General features: G+C 36.7%; 1 pseudogene; it reads left to right on the plus strand.

Moving 5' to 3' along the window:
* Positions 1–18,065: 18,065 nt before the first annotated feature.
* LOC142506116 (uncharacterized) lies at positions 18,066–21,553 on the plus strand (annotated as a pseudogene).
* Positions 21,554–21,792: the final 239 nt, after the last annotated feature.

Here is a 21,792-nt window from a genome sequence, read left to right on the forward strand (position 1 = left end):
TTATTGTATAGCTTCCGCATATGTATTATAATGAATTTAATGTCAGGATTTGAAACAAGTTTTACAAGGTGTATATCTATGTGTATAATGATACAGAATATGTTTGTATATAAGGATAAGATTATATTTACATATTGTTATTGTTGCTTGAGTGTTGGTGTATTACATATTGTTATTGTTGCTTGAGTGTAGGTGTATTCAAAATATAGGGACATCATGTCAAAATTTTTATAAACCGTCATATTGATGCCTCTTGTTTAAATTGCTTCATAATTTAGATATATCATTCAAATCCTATTTTGATTATGGAAATTATGTCAAGTATAGAGTAAAGGTGTGATATTTTAGAATGGTATCAGAGCCCACGGTTCTTCGACAGGGAATACACTGCACTTCATCCATACCTGGGGAACTCGGCAAGTAAGTATCTTTGTATCCCATAGTTTATGCTAAGTTATGTGTTTCTACGTGACTTATATATAGGTTAAGATAAAAGACCATGCCACCTAAACGCAATGTACATGAAGGAGAGTCATCTAAGGGCAAGGCCCCAGCAGTCGATGGTGAGGGCAGTGCGCCACGACCTGTCGATGATGCTCAACTACTCCAACAACAAGCGAAAGTTCATGGAGAGCAGATACAACAATTACTTGTGATGCAACGGACTACTCATGAGCAGGCACACACCCAAGCCATGATACTCAGACAAGGGCATGTTCAAACAGATGTATATTATCGCCTTCGACGTCTGAATCCTCCTGAATTCATGGGAAGCACTGATCCGGCAGTAGCAGAAGAATGGATTAAATCATTGGAGTCCATCTTCTCCTACCTTCATATGGAAGATGCAGACAAAGTAACTTGTGCCATCTTTTTATTAACAAAGCATGCAAGAATATGGTGGGAGATTGCAAGGGTGGCATTACCTACGATTCCATTGACATGGGAAACTTTCAAAACCGTGTTTTACAACAAATATTTCAGTAAAGATGTACGAGCCAAGAAAGCCAGTGATTTCCTTAATCTGAAGTAAAGAATCATGTCAATGGCGGAATACATACAACAATTCGAGGCTGGAGTCCAATATGTACAATATATTGCACATGATGACACAAATAAGGGCGAACACTTCATGCGGGGACTTCACTCTGAAATTAAACGAGATGTATGGATGTCGGAAGTTGTTACCTATGGGGAGATAGTGGAAAGAGCACTTATGGCTGAACAGGATGAACAAGACATTGACAGAGACAAACAACAGCGAAGGCAGCAGTACTTTCAAAGGAGCCAAGAAATAGGACAAGGCAAAAATACTGATAGTAGGGGTACGAGACAAGAGGAACCCCGTAGCAAGGGTCTCCCTCAACGTAAAGAACAAGACAGACCACCTTGTCCTAAATGTGGCAAACTTCGTGGCGGAGAATGTATGCAAGGTTCCAATGTTTGTTATCGTTGCAAAAAGCCAGGGCATCTCGCCAGGAATTGTCCATGGAGTTCTGAGAAAGTACATGGACGTCTTTTCTCCATGACTAAAGAGGAAGTGGATGCCGATACATCGATGATCACTAGTATGTTCTTGATTTCTGGTATTACTGCTATTGTTTTACTAGATTCAGGAGCCACACATTCCTTTATTTCGGAATATTTTGTAAGGAGACTGGGCATTACAGCAGGTACAACAGAGACACAACTCGCCATAGCCTTACCTTCCAAGCAAGAATTAAAGACAGATCAAATGGTGCGAGGGTGTCCAATATATGTCCAAGGCCATCAGATGTATGCTGACTTGATAGTTCTGAGGATGACTGATTTTGATGTGATATTTGGAATGGATTGGCTCTCGAAGTACAGAGTTACTATTGACTGTGGCATAAAGATTATCAAATTTGCACCAGTAGGAGCTGAACCATTCACCGTAGCAAGTGCAAGTGTATCCTTACCTTTTCGGATAATCTCTTGTATGAAGGCTTGTAAATTACTACAGAAGGGGTGTCAAGGATACTTAGCATTTGTTTTAACTATTGACCCACATGTTCGTGAATTAAAAGATACAGATGTTGTTTATGAATTCCCAGAAGTATTTTCTGATGATGTAACAGGCTTACCCCAGATAGGGAGATCGAATTTGTGATTGATATTGTGATAGGAACTGATCCGATCTCAAAAGCTCCTTATCGATTAGCTCCTACAGAAATGAAAGAATTGAAAGAACGGTTACAAGAGTTACTTGATAAAGGGTTTATTAGACCGAGTTTTTCACCGTGGGCTGCACCTGTTTTATTTGTGAAAAAGAAAGACGGTACCCTTCGTCTATGTGTTGATTATAGGGAGTTGAACAAAGTGACAATTAAAAAAAATATCCATTCCCCAGAATTGATGATTTGTTTGATCAATTACAAGGAGTTGCTATCTTTTCGAAGATTGATTTACGATCAGGCTATCATCCACTAAAAGTGAAATCAAATGATATCTCGAAGACTGCCTTCCGAACGAGATATGGGCATTATGAATTTCTTGTAATGCCATTTGGACTAACGAATGCACCAGCTGCTTTTATGGATTTAATCAACAGAATTTTCAAGCCATTTCTAGACAAGTTCATGATTGTGTTTATAGATGATATTCTCATCTACTCACGAACTGTAAAGGAGCATCGAGAACACCTGAAATTAATTTTGCAAACTCTGAAAGATCAATATTTATATGCCAAATGGAAGAAATAAGAATTTTGGCTTGAACAAGTAGAATTTTTGGGTCATATCATTTCAAAAGAAGGCATATATGTGGATCCAAGCAAGATTGAAGCTGTTACTAACTGGCTACGACCAACTACTGTTACTGAGGTATGTAGTTTTCTTGGGTTAGCTGATTATTACCGTCGGTTTATAGCAGGATTTTCCAAGATAGCCTTGCCTTTGACTGCTTTAACTCGAAAGAATGTGAAATTTGTATGGAACGAAGCATGTGATCACAGTTTCCAAGAGTTAAAAACAAAATTTACATCAGCACCGGTCCTTGTGATACCAAAAGGACCAGGAGATTTTGTGGTATACAGTGATGCTTCGAAACAAGGTTTAAGAGCAGTCTTAATACAGCACGGGAAGGTGATTGCTTATGCCTCAAGACAATTGAAAGAATATGAAAAGAACTATCCCACACATGATTTAGAACTGGCAGCAGTGGTATTTGCGTTGAAAATATGGCGCCATTATCTGTATGGTGAACGGTGTGAAATTTACACGGGCCACAAGAGTTTGAAATATTTATTCACGCAAAAAAAACTGAATATGCGACAACGACGTCGGTTGGAATTAGGAAAGATTATGATTGTGTTATTAATTATCATCCAGGTAAAGCAAATGTTACTGCAGATGCGTTAAGTCGAAAATCCAGTTCTATTTCCGCAATGCAAGTACAAGAACAAATTTTATGGGATTTATAGAACTTGAAGATTGATGTTATTCCAAAGGAAGCTGCAATCCAGTTATCATCTCTCATGGTTCGACCAACACTTGCAGACAGGATTAAGGTCAAACAAAGTGCAAATAATGAATTAAAAAACTGAGACAGAGAGATGAAGAAAAAAGAAATTTGAACTTTGAATTGAATAGGGAAGAAATATGGACATATCGAGGGAGACTGTGTGTGCCAAAACAAGGAATGATAAAAACTGACATTCTTATTGATGCTCATGCTACATCCTACTCGATCCATCCAGGAGGCACGAAAATGTACAAAGATTTGAATCCATTATTTTTGTGGCCAGGTATAAAAAGGACATTGCTCAATTTGTTGCACAATGTCTAACTTGTCAAAAGATCAAGACTGAACATCAAAGACCAGGAGGACTCCTGAAACCACTACCCATTCCTGAGTGGAAATGGGAACACATCACGATGGATTTCATTCTTGGTTTACCAAGAACACAAAGAGGGTTCTATGCTATATGCGATATTTTGGATCGACTTACGAAATCAGCTCACTTTCTTTCGGTGAAGAGTACATACACGATGAATCAATATGCTGAAGAATACATCAAAGAGATAGTGAGACTTCATGGCATCCCAGTGTCCATTGTATCTGATAGAGATCCCAAATTTACGTCTGTATTTTGGAAGAGTTTACATCATTCTATGGGAACTCGATTGTCAATTAGTGCGGCGTTCCATCCTCAAACTGATGGACAATAAGAACGAGTGAATCAGATATTGGAATATATGTTGAGGGCCTGTACTATTGATTTTCCAGGCAGTTGGGACAGTAAACTACCGTTGGATGACTTTACATATAACAATAAATATCAGTCAAGCATTGGAATGGCACCATATGCTGCATTATATGGTAGAAAATGTCGCTCTCCGGTACATTGGGATGAAATAGGAGAAAGAAAATTATTAGGCCCTGAATTGGTACAACAAACAGCTGAATTGGTAACTAAGATCAGAGAAAGAATGCACACTGCCCAAAGCCGACAGAAAAGCTATGCTGATGTGCAACGCCGTCAATTGGAATTCCAAGTCGATGACCATGTATTTGTAAAAATATCACCATTGAAGGGAATTTTGCGTTTTGGTAAGAAGGGAAAATTAAGTCCAAGATATATCGGTCCATTTGAAATCTTGGAAAGAATAGGAGACAGGGCCTACCGAGTTGGTTTACCACCAAACTTATCAAATTTTCATAATGTTTTTCACGTTTCCTTGCTACGGAAATATTTGGCCAATCCATCTCACGTTCTTCATTACGAACCATTAGATCTTGCATCGAATCTCTCGTACGAAGAACGGCGGGTCCAAATCCTCGACAAGAAATAAAAAGCGTTACGAGGCAAGGAAATACCCTTGGTGAAACTATTATGGCGCAATCATGCAATTGAAGAAGCAACTTGCGAGCGAGAAGACGAGATTCAACAGAGATATCCTGAACTATAAGGTATGTCAAATTTCGAGGGTGAAATTCTTTGAAAGAGGGGAGAATTGTAATGCTCGGTTACTCGTACAAATGATAATAATGTGTTTATGTCATTTAATATGTAGTGATTTAGCTCATTATATTTTACATGTTGATTGAGGTATCGATATTGAGATTGAATACGATTTCTAGATTGTCCATGGTATATCGAGAATGAATATGTGTATCGAAGTGATGAGAATGTAAGAAAAAAACTAAGGGAGGACCTATTGCTATTGTTAATGTTGATAATAAAAAGTCTTATTCTTATCCTTATGAATCCGAGAATACTATGGTATTTCCTTTAATTGTATTAGTATTATTTACTTTGTTTATTGGATTTCTAGGAATTCCTTTTAATCAAGAACGAACAGACTTAGATATTTTAACCAAATGGTTATCTCCATCTATCAACCTTTTACATCAAAAGACAAACGATTCAATAGATTGGTATGAATTTTTGAAAGATGCAATCTTTTCAGTCAGTATAGCTTTTTTCGGAATATTTCTAGCATCCTTTTTATATAAACCCATTTATTCCTCTTTCCAAAATTTCGACTTAATCAATTCATTTGTTAAAACAGGTGCTAAGAGAAGTCGTTTGGACAAAATTACAATTCCATTTCGGTAGTAATATTCCATTTCAGTTGGAAAATGCAGTCAGATGTTTGGGGCGGTATAAGCGATCGAGGGGTAGTAACTCATATCACGGGAGGAAACTTCGCGCGTGGCTCCGGGATTTCTTATGGGCACAAGCATCCCAGGTAATTCAGTCTTGTAACGCCCCATATTTGACGACTGTCCTCACTGTATCAAGACGAGTCTTTCCGGCGTAGCTTATGTCCTCACTCACACGCACCCTGGGAAACTTCCCAGGAGGTCACCCATCCCAAAATTGCCCCAAGTCAAGCACGCTTAACTTTGGAGTTCTTATGTGATGAGCTACCGAAAAGAAGATGCACCTTCGTGATATGAGTTGTACCAATCAAATCTTTTAAACCATCTTCAACTGTACAGTCCATTACATTGAACAGTCTCGGAATCCCTCTCATTCCGGTGTGGGATCGGTTCATTCATGTTCCCTCCACCTAGAAGTCTGCCAGAAGCCGTTCATTGTCCGTGCAACTGATGGCACCGGCGATCACCCCCCGCCCTCTTCGGCCCCGGGCCTCACATGCCCACCAGCTTCCGCTTGGTTCGTCCCCGAACCACACCGTACTAAGAGAGGTCGGCTCTGATACCACTGTAACACGCCATATTTGACGAATGTCCTCACTGTATCAACACGAGTCTTTCCAGCGTGCTTATGTCCTCACTCACACGCACCCTGGGAAACTTCCCAGGAGGTCACCCATCCCAAAATTGCCCCAAGTCAAGCATGCTTAACTTTGGAGTTCTTATGTGATGAGCTACCGAAAAGAAGATGCACCTTCGTGATATGAGTAGTACCAATCAAATCTTTTAAGCCCTCTTCAACTGTACAGTCCATTACATTGAACAGTCTCGGAATCCCTCTCATTCCGGTGTGGGATCGGTTCATTCTCATGTTCCATCCACCTAGAAGCCTGCCAGAAGCCGCTCATTGTCCGTGCAACTGATGGCACCGGCGATCACCCCCCGCCCTCTTCGGCCCCGGGCCTCACAAGTCTTATGGTTCTTCATTATCTGCATATGGCCTTTTTTTCCTGGGTGCCCATTTTGTATGGGCTTTTAGTTTAATGTTTCTATTCAATGGACGTGGTTATTGGCAAGAACTTATTGAATCCATCGTTTGGGCTCATAATAAATTAAAAGTTGCTCCTGCTACTCAGCCGAGAGCCTTGAGCATTGTACAAGGACGTGCTGTAGGAGTAACCCATTACCTTATAGTGAAGTAAGATGTCTAGGTAGAAGTAGTGTAATGAAGTTGGTAGGAAATGAGATGAAAATATGACAGTTTTTACGGGTTTTATCATAATGATTAGAATATTTATCCAAATTGTGTGAGGAGACAACCATTAGAAAGCTAAGATATAATGTTACAACTTTCATGTTTTGGGTTTCGTCCAAATCATTGCGGAAGACAAGCCAAAAGTGCCCCGAAGTGTGTCGTGTATATCGTCATTCCTTCACTGACACATGTTGGGAGAATAAGCATAACGTTTACTCAGACCTCCAAATGCCATGAAAATATATGGAGTTTCAAGCCAAGACATAGGGCTACAACTTTTATGTTTATCAGTGTTTCAAATTATGAAAGGAAGAAACGTTTTCGGAGCAATTTTTGATGAAACAGTGTGCAGGGCCGAAAGTTGCTCGCCCGCGCCGAAGAGAATGTCAGCCCGAGCGGACATGCACAAAAATTTTAAAGTTTAGGGCCGAGAGTTCCTTGCCCGGGCGCTAAAAGACGTTTGCCCGGGCGCCGCCTCATGTATAAAAAGATAAGTGACGACTTTTCCAAGCATTCCTACCATTCTCCACTTCATTTACAACAAGAACACGAAGCAAAACAAGAAATCTTCCTCCCAAAAGCTCCCTTCTTCATTCCTTTCATCATTTTGAAGTTAGAATTAAGTTCTCCATAACAAGAACTTCCTAAGGTGTAAGGATGTAAGTTTTCTTCTTCTCTTTTAGTTGTTCTACATGTAGAGGACAATAAAAGAATTATTTTCACCTAGTATATACATAGTAATTGGTTTATTGATGTATTTGACAGTATAGAAGTGAAAAACATCGTCTTAAACCAGTATTCGTATGCTTGGACTGTAAGTTGGCATGTTCTTGAAGTAATACATGATTAATATTATGAATTTCAAATGCTTCCCATTGATTATTGTTATATGTACATTGTTAGTATGTTTATTGATGAAAACATAGCACCATATTCTATTGTTATGTATTAAATATTAAAGAAACTCATGAATATTGAAGATGAGTGCTGTGACATGAACATGAACATGAATATGAAAAGAAAATGACTAATTTTTACATGATATAGAGCTTGTTGACATCATGAGTGGTTTTAAGTCCTCAAAACCTATTGGCCAATATATGTTCATGGGGCGTGGAGTTGCCAAAAGTGCCCCCTGACGTCCAACACATTAGTGGCTATATAATAAAGCAAGCACGGTAGTACAGGTCAACTAATGAGGCTCAAGTACAAAAATGAACATGAATATATGCTATAGTATGACATGGTTTAAAGATTCATTGTTGATCATGACTTGATATGTATGTTCCATCTACGCATATTGATACGTATAAGTGCCAATTTATTAAGTTTTATAAACTCACGTAGCTCATGTATTACAGGATCAGGTAATGAAGATATATAGGATGCCGGTTCGCCAATGGATGCTTGTGATGTGCCTCACCATGACAAGAACCGGTATGTCTTATTGTATAGCTTCCGCATATGTATTATAATGAATTTAATGTCAGGGTTTGAAACAAGTTTTACAAGGTGTATATCTATGTGTATAATGATACAGAATATATTTGTATATAAGGATAAGATTATATGTACATATTGTTATTGTTGCTTAAGTGTTGGTGTATTACATATTGTTATTGTTGCTTGAGTGTTGGTGTATTCAAAATATAAGGACATCATGCCAAAATTTTTATAAATCGTCATATTGATGCCTCTTGTTTAAATTGCTTCATAATATAGATATATCATTCAAATCCTATTTTGATTATGGTAATCATGTCAAGTATAGAGTAAGAGTGTGACACTGGTTCTTCACGATTATTCGCCAAATGGACATTCACGTCAAAGGCGTTCTTACTGGGGAGAGTCATAAGCGTTAAACTTCTTCAACACTGTTTCTACATAATGAGAATGAGATAGGACTATTGCTTCTGGAATTCTAAAGATTTTAATCCCTAAAATTACATCAGCAACACCCATATCTTTCATATCATAATGTTTTGTCAATATTTTCTTTGTACCCTTAATCAACTCTTGGCTATTCTCCATTATTAACATGTCATCAACATATAGACATACTATCACGTAGGATTCTCGAGTGCCTTTAATGTAAACACATTTGTCACACTCATTAATCATAAATCCATTTGACAATAGTACCGTGTCAAATTTTTCGTGCCACTGCTTGGGCGTTTGTTTAAGTCCGTGTAGTGACTTAATCAAACGGCAGACTTTTCTTTCTTGTCATTTAACTATGAAGCCTTCAGGTTGCTCCATATATATTTCTTCTTCAGGTTCACCATTTAAAAATGCTGTTTTGACATCCATTTGATGTATCTCAAGGTTATGCAAAGCTGCGATGGATATAAGCACGTGAATGGATGTTATTCTTGAAACTGGTGAATACGTGTCGAAGAAATCATGACACTCTCTTTGTCTATAGCCTTTGGCCACAAGCCTGGCTTTATATTTTCCAATACTTCCATCAATTCTAGTTTTCTTTTTCAATATCTATTTGCATCCCAATGGCTTGGTACCTGGTGGAAGATCCACTAGTTCCCAAGTATGGTTTTGCAAAATAGAATCCATTTCAGCGTTTATGGCTTCTTTCCAATAAGGAGCTTCATGGCTAGCCAGAGCATCTTGTATGTCCTTTGGTTAATTCTCCAACATAAAAGTATGGAAGTCTGGACCAAAAAACTTTGAGATTCTAGCCCTTTTACTTCTTCTTGGCTCTTGATCCTTTGAATAGCCTTTCAATGGTATATCATTTTCGTTTAGAGTTGGCTCATGTGTAGGTACTTGACATGCATGCTCTGTCTCAAGTTTTCGCTTGCTAGAACCATTTTCTTTCCTTTCTTTACAAGGAAATATATTTTCAAAAAATACTTTATTTCTTGACTCAATTGTTATGCCCATATTCATTTCTGCATTTTTCAGATTTGTGCACTATAAACCTATAGGCACTACTATTATGTGCATATCCGATGAATATGCAGTTGACCGCCTTTGGTCCAATTCGCTCTTGTTTAGGCTTTGGTATTTCAACCTTAGCTAGACATCCCCACACTTTGAGGTACTTGTAGGAAGGCTTATGGCCTTTCCACATTTCGTAAGGTGACTTTTCATTTTTCTTGTGGGGTATCTTGTTCAGGATGTGATTAGCCGATAGTATTGCTTCCCCCCACAAGTTTTGGGGTAGTCCTGAACTTATTAACATAGCATTCATCATATTTTTCAGAGTTTGATTCTTTCTTTCGGCAATGTCATTCGATTGTGGTGAATAAGGAGCAGTTGTTTCATGAATTATTCCCACAGATGTGCAGAATTCATCAAACAGTGCTCCGTATGCACCCCCTCTATTGCCTCGAACCCTCTTTATTTGTTTGTCTAGTTGATTCTCAACTTCGGTCTTTTAATCTTTGAATGCTTCAAGAGCTTCAACTTTCGACCTCAAAAGATACAAGTAACAGTACCTTGTATGATAATCAATGAATGTCACGTAGTATCTTTTCCCTCCTCTAGTTTGTACAAACTTTAAATCATCAAGATCGGTGTATATTCGTTCTAGAGGAGTTGTACATCTTTCAATCGAGTGGTAACACGCTTTGGTCATTTTTGCTTCAACACATATCTCGCATTTTTGTGTTGGATCGAAGTTGTGTTTATGCAATAATTCCAGTTTCATTAAATGTTGCAAGGTATTAAAATTTACGTGTCTTAAACGAAGATGCCATAAATAAGAACACTCAAGAAAGTAAATAGAAATTTTGCCTTTATTACTTTCAACAACATTTTGGCTTATAGCCATTACATTCAACTTGAAAAGGTTCTCATCAAGATATCTTTTTCCAATAAAATAACCATTCTTGTTCAATATAACCTTGCTAGACTCAAATACTAGTCTAAACCCGTGTTTGACCAAGAGACCTCGACACGAGGTTCTTTCTTATGTCCGGTACATGAAGTGCATCAACAAGGGTTACTTCCAAACTCGATGTCATCTTCAGTACTATATTTCCAGTGCCCACCACCTCAGATGTAGCAGAGTTCCCCATGTATAGTTTTCTCCCGGTCGATGGAGTTTATGTGGAGAACAAACCCTTGTTGGAGCATATGCATCGAGTTGCTCCAGTGTCAACCCACCACTCGTTGGGGTTTTCCACCAAATTTGATTCCAAAATAAGTGCAAACAAATCAAGTTCAGAAAAATCAAATGGTACCGACCTTTCTTGAACAACGTTGGCATGAGGATTTCCCTTCTTTGGCTTCCTACAATCCTTAGCCATGCGATTCAATTTTCCGCAGTTATAACAAGTTCCTTTGAACTTCTTCTTATTTGGTGGTTGTTGGACTAGTTGTGGTTGCTTCTCAAACTTTCTTTTCTTCCCTTTAAAACTCGATTCAACAATGTTGACCCTTGCTGCCATTTTACTTTACTTGCCTTGGCCTCGGTGCTTTTGTTGTCCTCTTCTATCCTCAATCTCACAATGAGATCCTCCAATCCCATCTCCTTCCTTTTGTGCTTCAAATAATTCTTGAAATCCTTCCACAATGGAGGGAGTTTCTCGATCAAAGCAGCAACTTGGAAGGACTCGCTTAGACTCATTCCTTCCTCATGAATCTCGTACAAGAGAAGTTGTAATTCTTGCACTCGACTCTTCACGGACTTTGAGTCCACCATCTTGTAGTCCAAAATCTTGCAACAATAAACTTATTTAAACCCGCATCATCCGCCCTGTGTTTCTTATCAAGCATATCCCAAAGTTCTTTGGCAGTCTTGACTTGACAATACACATTTTACAATGCATTGTCAAGTCCATTGAGGATGTAGTTCTTGCATATGAAATCACTTTGGTTCCATGCATCCAAAGCGGCCCTCTTGTTGGTGTCTGTCTCGTCTTCAGCAACGGCGGGAGGAACCTCCTTCAAGAACCTTGACAAACTCAAGGTTGTGAGATAAAAGAGCATCTTTTGTTGCCATCTTTTGAAATCTGCACCAGAAAAATTTTCTGGTTTCTCTCCTAGTGCAATAATTGCATGTTGTGTTGTAGATAATGATGCCATTGAGATTCTTCTTGCAAGTGATTAAAAATCCCAAAATTCTTCTTAAGATTGTTGTTTATGGGATTGAAATTTGATAGGAAAAGCAAGAAGAAAACAAAGAATTAGGCTTGTAGAGGCAAGGGTTGAACACTTTCTTCTTAAGAAGAATTTTCCCCTCACAATGTGCTAAAGATTTGTGGCAATCTTCTTCTAAGATATAACTACAACTCTTGGATAATGAGCACTCAAATATCCAAGTTCTATAACAAAGAAATGAATGGAACTCTCTCTTATTGAAGAAGGAAGAAGAACAATATGCAAAATGAAATTATGTGTTTTTTATTTTCAATAAAACAAGCATTTATTGTTTTTCATGTGAAAAGACATGATCTTTCATTCATAGGGGTGTCCCTTGGCCATTGTAACTTACCACAATCATCAAACAATGGCAAGGAAATGAAAAAATGTCAGAAAAATCCGAAGGAATGCCTGTGTGCGCGTTCTGTGCACGCGCTCGGCATGCTCATGCACCGGAACGCAGATCCGTGCGTGGGTGCGCGCCTGCCAGTAGCAGGCGCAAGCACCTGCGCGTAGATCCGCGCGTGGGTGCATGCCTGCTATTGTTCACCGATTGTTTTTTATATTCGATTTCTGTCCCTTACATGTTCCGACTTCTCGTTTGAAGTTCTTTCAACATTCGATGAACTCATTTCGAGTTTAATTCAGAATCACCAAACTTAATATTCGTTCATTAAGATTTGTTCTTCGTTTAGAATTTTTCCAATCAAACACATCGATTAATTTGCTTAATTTTCATTTATTAAGCATCAAAATTATCCAACAAATACTTATATAGTAAAATTGTCATAGTGCTTAGGGGTGGGCGCGGGTCGGGTTTTCGGGTTTGGGTACCCGAACGGGTATAGTAAAATTTACTACCCGACACCAACCCGATCATGTCGGTTACCCGAAATTTTCGGGTATTTTTGGGTACTAGGCAGTCGGGTATCCGAAAAAAAAAATATTTTTTTTAAATTTTTTAAATTTTTTTTTGAAAAAAAATATGTACTTCATGTCATTATATCGAGTTATGGCTAGTCATTATATCATATTATAGCTAGTAAATTAAAAAACTCATGTATTTTTCACATTTAACAAACCCATAAAAAAATTTAAAAAAACAAAACAAAAAAATTCGGGTACCCGATACCCGATCGGGTATCGGTCAAATTACCCGAACCCGAATTTCAAAATAAAACATACGAGTGCCCAAAACAAATATATTTTGAATATCAAAATAAAATAAAAGTTTTAAAACTTTTTTGCATTTGTACACGAGAAAATCGAGATCCAACATCTTGTAATTACAAACTATTGGTCAAATTACCCGAACTAGAAAGGCTTAAGAATATATATATATATGTATATAAATATAAATAAATAAATATATATATATATATATAAGAACTCCATTAATTAATTAATATATATAATTAATTAATTAATGGAGTTCAATCATGTCATGTTACTTGTTTAACTGATCCTGTCGAATAAACTATTGATTCTGACACAAAGATTCCTCGATGAAAAAAACAGGCAGAATCAACCATATAGAAAGGACTAAATGCATTCAGTCGTCCGATGTAGACCTTTTGGACGTTGATTAATGTTCACATTTAATACTTTACATTTTATTTCAACATACGAAAGAAAGACCATTTACCCACTAAGACATGCATATATATGTCAATTAAAATAATTTGACTTCATTTAATTTTGACTTCAGAAATTACGGATCGAGAATAACTTTACAAAAAAGCAATCATTTTCACTGCCCGGAGAAAAAGAGTCAAAATTGGTACTTAAATCGATTTAAATATTGAAAATACATGAGAAAAATCATGCGTAAGTAAGATGAAATTATATTTCTATTGATACGAATTCTTTTGGGTAAAATAATAAAACAAATTCACGAGAGTTTAAATTCAAAGTAAACAATATCATACAATTATGAAAATATAAACGTTGAATTGTGCCAACAGTTGTTGACCATCATTGTCTCACTACAAAAAAAAAAAAAAAGAGGCTAGCGACAGTTTAACAAAAATCTTCGCTATAATAGTGACGGTTTATCTTATTGTTGGGATGCAACCAAAGTCCCACATTAGAAGATCTAGAGAAAGATCATGGGTTTATAAAGATGGAATGATATCTCCATTGGTATGAGGCCTTTTGGATGGTTCCAAAAGCAAAACCATGAGGGTTAAAACCCAAAGTGGACAATATCATACCAGTGTGGAGATATCCGAATTCCATTGGTCTTAACAAGTGATATCAGAGCCATGGTCTAGATCGAGCCGTGTGGGTCGAATCCTCGATACCTAAACGAAGGAGGTGAGGGCTCTCGGTAAAAATCCCTGATTAAAACTATCGGGGTGGTTTATGCTCACAGTATCCATGTAAGGCGTGCGCTCCAACGCAGTGAAGTGGAGTAACCTCGATTGGAGGACGAATAAGGCCTGAGAGGAGGCTCGGACCATGAGAATAATAGTGGAACTTCGTTTGAGGGGAGGATTGTTGGGATGCAACCAAAGTCCCACATTAGAAGATCTAGAGAAAGATCATGGGTTTATAAAGATGGAATGATATCTCCATTGGTATGAGGCCTTTTAGGTGGTTTTAAAAGCAAAATCATTAGGGTTAAAACCCAAAGTAGACAATATCATACCAGTGTGGAGATATCCGGATTCCATTGGTCCTAACACCTATAACTGTCGCTAATCCAATCGTTTTTTTTAGTGTCGTGATTTTCCTAATCAAAATCAGTGTAGCTAATTTAATGGTGGAGAACACATAAATCCAAAAAATAAAATATTGCAGTATTAGGAGAATCTACATGCACGATCTTCTGGACTTAGCCGGCTGTGCAAAAAATTTAATAAAATGCGTACGTTTTTAATAAAAATATGCGATCCTTTTTATTCATCAAATAGAATAAAAAGTGTTCGATTAATTGAATATTATTAATTTAGATTCAACATTGTTGACAACTATATATCTTCTTTATAAAAATCCTCCGATTCTAAGTTTCAAATAAACACTTCCAAAACACATAAAAAAAATTATCAAGACAATTCTCCATAAATAATAATGGATTTTTGTAATTACAAGATGTTGGATCTCGGTTTTCTCGTGCCCAAACGCAGCGAAAGTTTTAAAATTTTTATTTTATTTTGACATTCAAAATATATTTGTTTTGGGCACTCGTATGGTTTATTAAATCAAACATTCATGGGGTGTTGAAATTTTATACCTTTGATGAACGATTCACACGGCTCCAACTATTTCGGGGTTAGCGGAGATAGCTCTTGATGAATTCCATACGAACTTTCTTCATGAACGCCTTCCTTCAATCCTTCTATTAGGTCCACGACTAGAAGATTTGTTCCTCTTTCAAATAGCACTATAATATTTGAAAGAAGTTTTACATTGAGATCAAAAATTGAGAGATGACTCAAAGACCTTTTCTTGAAGAGTGGCCAAAACAAATTTGGAGGAATTGGAGAGATTGTTCTCGTGAATCATACATGGAATATTAGTGGAGGCTAGGTCAATTTTCTTTTATTTTTTTAAAAACAATAACCTTGACCTAAATTCCATAATTAACATTAATGAGCTTGATTAATTAATTGGGTTAGTCCAACTAGTTTAATTAATTAATCAAAGTCTATTAATAACTTTAATTATTTAATATGTTGGACTTGTACTCCTACAAGCCCATTAAACATACTCCCAATATATTTAATTTAATATTTAATAAACTCAACTTTTGAGCTTAATAAATTAAATCAATTATAAATTCAACATTTGAATTTAATATTTAAATTATAAATTCAACTCCTTGAATTTATCACCTCCAAAATTTAATATTTAATAAACATAACTTTTGAGTTTAATAAATTAAATTCTCAAATTCTATAAATTCAACTCCTTGAATTTATTCTCTCCAAATTTTATAAATTCATAAATTCAACTTCTTGAATTTACTATCTCATAAATTCAAATCCTTGAATTTATTTTCTCAAAATTTAATTATCATAAATTCAACTCCTTGAATTTACTATATCATAATATAAATTCAACTCCTTGAATTTATTCTCTCAATGGGAACAAACGATCCAGTGCTTGTGTGACCCTCAATGGTTCAAGGATACAGCTAGCCGTGGGTTCATAACTCTTTGTGATTCAGAATAACATTTATTCTTATTCGGGCTTACCCTAGTTAGCTCCATTCATTTCATCAACACCTTGATCAAGAATGCCAGAACTCATTTCTGATTGCACCCATCGGATCATGGTAAAAGCGTCTAGTAGCATCGCCCCATGATCCCCTAGTTATCATTATAGTGCCTGCAAGAACCAGTCGATTATGATTAACGTACAGTACGATCCCTTCATCTCATATATCCCGATCGAATCTGCAACCATTGGTTCATCGAGGGTTGCATAATAATAATATAACTATGTGATACATATAAATAGTGGCATCGCATGTACCATTGGAGAACTCCTTCTTCAATGTACATCTCGTACTCTGGCCAAAGATTCCATGCACTATTATTTCTTCAGATCACATAGGATATCCACACCCATAGGTGAGCGGTGAATCCCCGACTACAATGCACTGGCTCCTATATGTGTCGCAACTGTACCCAACCTCGCCACCTGATGGCTCTCCTAGAGCTGGTAAACGAGTCAAAGCACAGCCCTAGCATATAGAGCCTCAGTGTTGTCCCGGGTCGTAAGGACTAATGGTGTACAATCATAACCACAGACTTATCCTCTCGGTGAATGATAACCACTTGGAAAGTCCGAGGGAGGGTTGTTCGGTATAATCATTGTATGACTACCCATCTGCATGTTTGGACATCTCTATGCCCTTACCAAGAAACGCAGTACACAACATCAGAGATGCTAGTCTCGAGCTCAAGCGATCTTTATCCATGTTTTAGGCGGCTGAATCGACTAGGAACGAATTTAGAATATGCAGTGTTTACAAATGAGTTTCAACATCGAATTACGATTTATTTGTATTAAAGCATAATCAAGGGCTTTATCTATGCTGATTGCATGGGTATACATATAAAGTAAAAACGAAACCATTAAAAAGTAAATTATATTAAAATAAAAATTGTTTATTACACCTTAGTCAATAAATTCTCCAGCCAACAGTTGACTTACAGAGCATCTACTCAAATATAAGACATTTCCAAAAGACTTTCACAAAGACTTTCACATCACACTCTTTTTATACTTTACTCTTTAGCTCGGTATTTTTCATGAGCTTCTTCTATCTTATATCGAGAGAACTTCTCCCTATCTAAGAAAAAATCGACTATATCCTCTTAATAGCAAGATACACTAAATATCTTAGAAAAATATTAAAGGTTTGTGTGGGAGATATGTATAGGATACAACTAAGATTATTTATTTCCATTGTTTTTTGACTGGAGCATTGAGTGGACCTTATGAGGAGAAACTCCCCTTCTAAGGTGATATATGTAGGACCAATTATCGTTAACATCAATTAACTTTCCAAAAAATTCATACGACACCGTTTTAAGTGTCAATTTTGTGAGATAGTTCTCCGACTCGACCGGACCCATGAAAAAATATTTATTTTTATATAAAAAAAATATTAATTTTCGTTGTAAATATAAATTAGGTGGACCCATTGAGATTGTATCAAAAAAATCTACCCTTAACTTTCAGGAATCGATCAAGTGGTATTCTCCAGCATGCATAAAGTAACTTAAAAGGTTAAGATATAGGTCAATGTATTAATGGAAATTAATATTGGACAACGGCAAGGTCTTGTCTTAATTTAATAAAGAAAATGATGGGTTTAATATTTTATTTTTATTGATAATGAAAGAAAATTAATTAATTAAATTCCTTGTGATCAAGGTTTACAGTCACAGCTCACCAGCAAATTGGACTTGCTATTTGTCCTGTCTAAAGAATTTACTTTAAATTTGTCCGACCGGAAGTATTTCTTCTGTCTCTCCAATGCCTTGAAACAGATGCAAAAATTCCGAGGGTGTTATATCTACGACTATACTCTATAAAAGCAACATGTAACCGAGTGTATCTCATCGCATTTTTGCATTACTCATTTTTTTATAATGTGAAATATTTATTTTTCTATTATTATTTTGGAGGGAGGACCAATATTATCGTCCATGTGAGCTCCCAACAACGGCCGGCATCTATCTTAATCTGGTTCTTTCCTTTTTCAATATAAATACATCCCATTGCAAGAACATAGACTGAGAATACAGAAAGTTCTCCATGGAGGAACCGAGGAAGTTGGAAGAAGGATTCGCGGCCAGAGCGGATTTAAAAAATGAGAAGAAGGATGATCATAAGCATGTATACGGGGAGAAGAATGATGCAAGAACTGGAGTTTATGATATCAGCAACGAGAATGAGCAGAGAAGCGTTGCAACCTCTGACCTGAAAACCGAGGAACATAAGGAAGAGCAGCCATTGATAAAACAAAAGACGAAAAGGATTGCAACTTTAGGATGCATTTAGAGGTCTCACTATTGTGGTATGAGTAGCTTCCTAGTGCAACTACATTATCTTTGCCTTCGAACGTCTTCGTTTCTGGCTCTTGAAATATATTAAGTAGTTCATCAAAATCTTATCTAAGGTTTTGAAACTTGAACAAGGAATTTATGGTCTTTTTGCAGCTGATGATACTGGTAGATGATGCTGGAGAGGCATATTCCCGCATCGACCATTCGCCTTGGAATGGATGCACATTAGCTGATTTTGTAATGCCCTTTTTCCTCTTCATTGTTGGTGTTGCCATAGCTCTTGCCCTTAAGGTAAAATATATATTTTACAATCCCTAGTGCAACGCAGGATTCAAGAATTTAAAATTTTTTTTTCTGTTGGGGGCAACTATCGTGCATATCCCCTTATTCAGACAGTATTGCTCTCAAATTGGATCAAACCTTAATTTTTGCAGAGAATTCCAGAGATCAGTTATGCAGTAAGAAAGATAACTTTGAGGACGTTAAAGCTTTTGTTCTGGGGACTTCTGCTACAAGGTATTGATATGAGTTTTATACTTGTCTTTCTTTGAGCATATTCTCTCTTGCGAGCACAAAACATGCCTCACATTCGGTAACAAAACGTTTAATATGAGGTTGAATACAGTTGGGGTCAAAATTCAAGAAATCGAAAACAGGGCATGTATAATTGTCATTTTGTGACCTTCAGGAGGATACTCTCATGCACCAAATGATCTTGTTTATGGTGTCGACATGAAACACATTCGATGGTGTGGCATTCTTCAGGTTCGAGCTTTCAATCGTTTCTCATATACTCGAGTATTAATTATACAAAACGGCTATGGAAATCTAAAGGAAATAAAAAAAAACTCCAGCCTTATGTGTTGTGTGTACAAATGGGAACAGAGAATAGCTTTGGTCTACTTCATTGTGGCTTTAATAGAGACCTTCACCACCAAGGTCAGACCAACGAGCCAAAGCCTCAACCATTTCTCGATTTTCACCGCATACAAATGGCAATGGTAAGCTACGTTTAGAATGCATCATATCTTGTTCTGTACCACAAATGAAACAACAGATTGACATTTGTTTCACTTTTAGGATTGGAGGGTTCACTGCATTTGTTATCTACATGGTTACATTATTCTCTCTGTATGTTCCTGACTGGAGTTTCTCAGCGCAAAATGGTGACAAAATCGAGAGATACACTGTAAAAAACCCACACCTTTTTGTTTACCACATATCTATATATCAGAATCATAAAACTTTCGACAATTTTTAGGTAAAATGCGGGATGAGAGGACATTTGGGACCGGCGTGCAATGCAGTTGGATATGTTGATAGACAAGTTTGGGGTGTTAATCATCTGTACTCTCAACCTGTTTGGGCACGTTTAAGGGTCACTTCTTGAAACTAGAAAACAAATTTTGGTTCATTATTTTCCAAGAATGTCAATGATTATGTTGTATTTCATGAGTTCGGTTTTCATTGATATATAATGAGAAAATATGCAGGCTTGTACACTAAGTTCTCCTAGTTCTGGTCCGTTCCGCAAAGATGCTCCCACTTGGTGCCTCGCTCCATTCGAGCCTGAAGGCCTTTTAAGGTTGCGATCCATCATGGTCATGATGCTGGTTCATCTTATTAAGTACTCGATTTCGAGAAATTTTTTATTTGTTTTACGTTTTCTTGCAGCTCGATTTCAGCAATCATGTCCGGTACTATTGGAATTCACTATGGACATGTCTTGATTCATTTCAGGGTAAATTTCTTTGGTAATTCTACCATTAATTCATACTACACATGGAAAATGATTTGAAGATCGATCTCGTAGTACGTAAAAATAGATGGATTCACTATGCAGGGGCATGCTGAGAGACTGAAGCAATGGATTTCAATGGGGGTTGTTTTACTAGCATTAGCCTGTATTCTTCATTTCACAGATGGTAAAAAAGTAGCATATTCCGAAATTCTCTGCCAACTCGATGACCAAATTCAAGAATTGAAGAAACGTTTTTCCTTTTTTTGCTTGCAGCTATTCCTATCAACAAGCAGCTCTATAGTTTCAGCTACGTTTGTTTCACTGGTGGTGCAGCTGGAATTGTTTTCTCTGCCTTCTACATACTTGTAAATTGACTTCTCTCCTAAACATATCATTAGTCCTTTACATCTTTAGTTTTTTTGATGTATGGGCATCGTAAATTGAAGTCGGATTCCCATTCCTAATCCGCTCATTTCGAATGGAATGAATCCAAACCCTTGTTGAAAATTTAAACAGATTGACGTTTGGGGATTTAGAACGCCGTTCTTGTTCTTGGAATGGATCGGTATGAATGCAATGCTGGTTTACGTGATGGCGGCTCAAGGAATTTTTGCAGCATTTATAAATGGATGGTATTTCAAGAATCCAGATAACAATTTGGTAAGTTTGTCTGTATAATATATAATTATACGACAACAAAATTTTGATATTTCATATCATTACAAGCTATAAATAGCAAATTTTGTGTTGGCTTTTGTCAGGTGAACTGGATTCAGAAGCATGTTTTCATCGATGTGTGGAAAAGTGAGAGACTGGGGAAACTTTTGTATGTAATATTTGCTGAGATTGCCTTCTGGGCTGTGTTGTCTGGGATACTTCATAAATTGGGCATATACTGGAAATTGTAAGACATTAATTGTATTTAGACCTCTTGAAAACTTACGTATATTGAAAATTCCTACCAATGTCGAAAATTTAGTTCGTGCATCCCAAAAAATCAACAAGAAACTACCTAACTTGTGTGTTTCGAGCTCGATTTTTAAAATCATGTTGGTTAATAGGGAGTCTTCGGTATGTTTAGGTTTTTATAGAGGTAAAAACGTAGTTATAGAAATTTCACTTTACTTTTAAGTAGTTTGATTTGTTTTGATTTGATTTGTGAGGTGTAATAGCAGGAATTTGAGGTTCATTGTTAGCATTATGTTTGTTGTTGTATCCTTTGTTGTATATGTTGTACCAAAGTTGTGTGGGAATCCTATTTTTGTCTACTACTTGTAAAACTTTTATACAATATGAGTGCAACATTAAGATGTTTTTGTGTTGATAATGATAAAATTTGAACAATTACATGCAAAGTAGGCCTTCTACAAAATAGTTTTATGAATATGTATTTGTGAGACGAGTCGAATTGATTCATACTTAAAATGAAAAGTAATATATTTTACATAAAAAATAATTTTCGTAGATTGGATCGTGTCGAAAATTCCATTTCATAAAATTGATTCGTGAGATGGTTTCATAAAAGTTTTTGAGCTACATAA

Source organism: Primulina tabacum, chromosome 10 (assembly GCF_025594145.1).
Source record: "Primulina tabacum isolate GXHZ01 chromosome 10, ASM2559414v2, whole genome shotgun sequence".
NCBI lineage: Eukaryota > Viridiplantae > Streptophyta > Magnoliopsida > Lamiales > Gesneriaceae > Primulina > Primulina tabacum.